Below are 3,895 nucleotides of genomic sequence, written 5' to 3' on the forward strand. Positions count from 1 at the left end.
ACTTACAAGATCATGTTCAAAGGAATTCATGTTGCATTGCTGACGGGATCTGCTGGCTGCTCTGAACAACACGCAGTGCACTCTCCACATCAACCCTGAGGCAGGCCACTCAGGTATGAACAACAGTGACACACAGTTCATCCAGAATGGGGCTGGCTCACCAGCAAAAGTCATCCATGAAACAACACATCAACTGCAGCTGCCCTGGTTTCAGAAAAACCACACCGAGTATTACAATACAGCATCTTCTCACCCCCTCAGTCATGGACAGGAATTTTGGAGGCCACCACGCTGTTTACTCTGTGGATCGTGGTAGTCAATGAACCAAGACGGACTTCCTCGGAATTGGTAATGAACTGCGGTCCCGACTCTTCCCATTTCTCAGGCACCACCTAATCTTTGTCTGTATAAATCAGTAGATCAAATGAACAAGAAACTTCCAACAGCGGCAGAAACGTCACTGTCGCCATCCTGGGTGGCTTTCTGAGACTTCTCTCTGGGAGCGCTGTCGTCTTTTGCAGTCTTGTCACACTCAGTATCGAATTGCCACTTTTCAAGGACCTCCCCACTTTCCATGTTCGAGATGCCCACCGCCAGCTTCTGAACTGAGCACTCGTACAGCCAGTCCGGGGCATAATGCTGCTTAAAAGAGACACGCTGACCGTTTGGTGGCCAGGCACTTTCAGCTGCTCCACCGGCTGCTGGGGTACTTGTTGAGCTCGGGGTCGGTGGTCACCAGCAGGGTGAGGCCGTACTTCTGCACCTGGGGGAAGGTCTCCGAGGGGTAAATGCCGCACTGACACAGGATGCTGTTGATGCCGAACGAGAAGAACTGGGCCACCATCTCCGCTCTCCCGCACAGGGTGATGCCCTGCTCCTGGGACAGCTGCCGCGCCATGGCGAGTTCGCGACCGAGACGAGCACTCTCACCCAGAAATTTGGTCTCTGTTATTTTTATCTTTTCCTCAAGAGTTTTGCAAAGTCATGTATGCTTGGCTACAGAGTAGAATATTCTAGAAGGCCTCTCCCTTCTTGATCCATGCTGATCATCACTAATGGGTTCTCCATTCTGTCATTATTAGGGCTTGGAATCAGGAAGCCCTCTGGCTCCCCATGCACTTTTGGACACTGGAGGTCCCATGCCTAGGATACTCGAAATCTTTCTTGGAGAATGTCATTGTTGAGATTTTGTCCCCACCAAAACTTATGTTGAAATTTGATTCCCAGTGCAGCAATGTCAAAATGTGATGGGATCTGTAAGAGGCAATTAGGTCATGAGGTCTCTACCCTGATGTTTAACCTGGGCTTGCAGAAGCTCTCACTCTTATTGAGAGTGGGTTGTTAGCAAACACAGTACCTCTCTTGCATATGCTCCCCTGCTACTTGCCACTGTCTCTTCTGCTTTCCGCCATGACTTGACACGGTGCAAGACTCTCACCAGAAGCCTGCTACTTCCCATCCTCCCAAGTCATGAGTGAAATAAGCCTCAATTCTTTATAAATTATCCAACCTCAGGTGTTCTGTTACAACAGAAGACTAAGACAGCCACCTTATCAAGCTCTAAGCCTCTGCAAGAGACTGAACTTTGGAACTTTGCTGATCTTCATGACAAATATGATTACAACAGATTTCATCAAAGTTTTCACTGGTGAAGCCCTAGAAGCTTTTTAGAAAAACAGAGCAGGTGGTGTGATGGAAAGAACAGCAACTTGAAGGAACATACAACTGTGCTTAAGATTGGAAAAAAAAAAAAACTCCTTAGGAGCAGAAGTGCTTATTTCTCATTCCTAAAATGAGGAGAGTGACTCTTACCTGCTCTAGAGGTAAAGTTGCTACAGAGATTATAGGTGTAAAAAGCCATCCCAGAATACTTGCTCAATCAATGAGCAATACCTCTCACAATTAGATTACTCATGGGACATGAGACTGGGTGGCCATTGGGAACAAAGAATGGATTTATGAGTCTCAGATGGTGTCTAAAACAAGAGTGCTTGAGTGTGAGTCTAGCTTACCATCTTTCTGTGACATCATTTTCTCATTCTTTCATTCCACAAGTGTTTATTACTTATGACAAATCTTACTTTGTGATGTTTTAAGATTTTAATAATATGAGGTAATATATAGCTCATACTCACAATGTTTATATTGAGATGAAGAAAGGGTTGGGAGAGGGGCATCCGATTAAAATGCAAGGTGTTGAGTGTGAAGACAGATGTAGGGATTATAAATGCCATGGGCATCAGTTTAACCTGAGTGGTACAGAGAAGTGAGGGGCAAGAAGGGAGTTTACTCACCTTCTGTCTCAATACATTCACTATCTGTTGCTTAGCTTCTTTTCAACAGCAAAGCATTCTGTAGTTATTGTTTTATTTTAAACATAATACATGATTTGCCCAAATCCTATTTATTATTTTTCATTTAGTTGCATCAGGATTTTTTTTTTAAAAGGCAGTGATGTCCACACTGATCATGTAGACATTTTAAAATTTGCCTACAAATGCATTAAGGCAATGATTTCCATTTAATGTCTTTTTTTAAAAAAATTAAATGGTGACTATTTTATTTAAACAATCATTTGACTGAAATATTTAATATTTAAAAGAAAAAATATTGTGTATCTATGAACCAAGACTTTGTAAACTTTCTCTACTTAAGGATTGACTGAAATATTTAATATTTAAAAGAAAAAATATTGTGTATCTATGAACCAAGACTTTGTAAACTTTCTCTACTTAAGGATGCAGCGGACATTCTGGAAGGGAATTACCGTGCCAGGGATGATCTAGAAGTCACCATGCCTCAGATTCAGGAGGATGAGCAGAGTGACATTTCAGATTACTTCCATGGTAAGACTTTATAGGTTAATGTTGCTTTATTGAGGTCCATGCACCTCTTATTCCAAACAGTTTATTTTGTATTTTAGTGGTGGTTTCAGGTCATGAAGATAAAAAGCTCATCAGTGCAATTGGAAAAGCAGTATACTTTGTTTTACACTGGTCTATAAGGAAAGAGCTTGCCAATCTTATATGTCTGGTGAAACAAGTAAACAGTGTTTCTTCTTTCTGTCTTTTCAAGCTGGAAGTTTCTTTCTGTTTATTTACAAGGATTTGGAAAAGTCAATATTCAGTGAGAGGAGAAAAATTGGGCAATATTTTATGAAACTCATGGGAGAAGGACAGAGAGAGAAAGCAAGGAAGAAATTTTCCAAGTGGCTGCACGGATGAGGTATTATTGTGTGGTGTACATGCTCACAGCTGGTAGCAATCACTCCCCAACAAAGTTATTTCCCAGTATCAAATGTGAACACATGTGAGCCTTCCTTCAAGGGCACCTTTTATTCATGTTCTTGAATATAGGTTATCATTGTGATCCCAACCCACTTTTATTAGAGTCTGTTTTTAATCAAATAAAAGGTCTTTACTGGATCTTTCTTGTGGGTTAAAAAAGAACATTGAAAAATTAATAACAGAAATTTCTTTGGTAATTCATTCAGCTTGCTTTCTTCATTTTTTGATCACAGCTTTGGTGATGTGTCCTGTTAGTGGTTGCTCTTTTCTACATGTTACGTGGCATATCTATTTACTAATACAGAATTACCCTCCTCTCCTCCCAAGAAAATGACTCTTTTGGAGAAGACCATCATTACAGTAAAATAATCTAATTAGCACTAAGGTCAAGGGTATTTTGGCCTTATTTCCTTTTTTATTTTTCAGAAAGTTTACAAGCAATTCTTTAAGGTACATTTTAATATGATGTTTTTACTGTGAACAAGTGGAAATTATGGTCCTACAAGATATATTAACTTCCTATCAGGTAGAATCTGTGATTCACCTTATAGAGCAAAAGAGTGAATGCTAATATTGTGTGGGAAAAAAGATGGAATTGAATTAAGAAT

At 40.6% G+C, this 3,895-nt stretch overlaps 1 pseudogene; it reads right to left on the minus strand.

Moving 5' to 3' along the window:
• Positions 1-257: 257 nt before the first annotated feature.
• On the minus strand, positions 258-898 carry LOC143381967 (mitotic spindle assembly checkpoint protein MAD2A-like; annotated as a pseudogene).
• Positions 899-3,895: the final 2,997 nt, after the last annotated feature.

Source organism: Callospermophilus lateralis, chromosome 16 (assembly GCF_048772815.1).
Source record: "Callospermophilus lateralis isolate mCalLat2 chromosome 16, mCalLat2.hap1, whole genome shotgun sequence".
Classification (NCBI taxonomy): Eukaryota; Metazoa; Chordata; class Mammalia; order Rodentia; family Sciuridae; genus Callospermophilus; species Callospermophilus lateralis.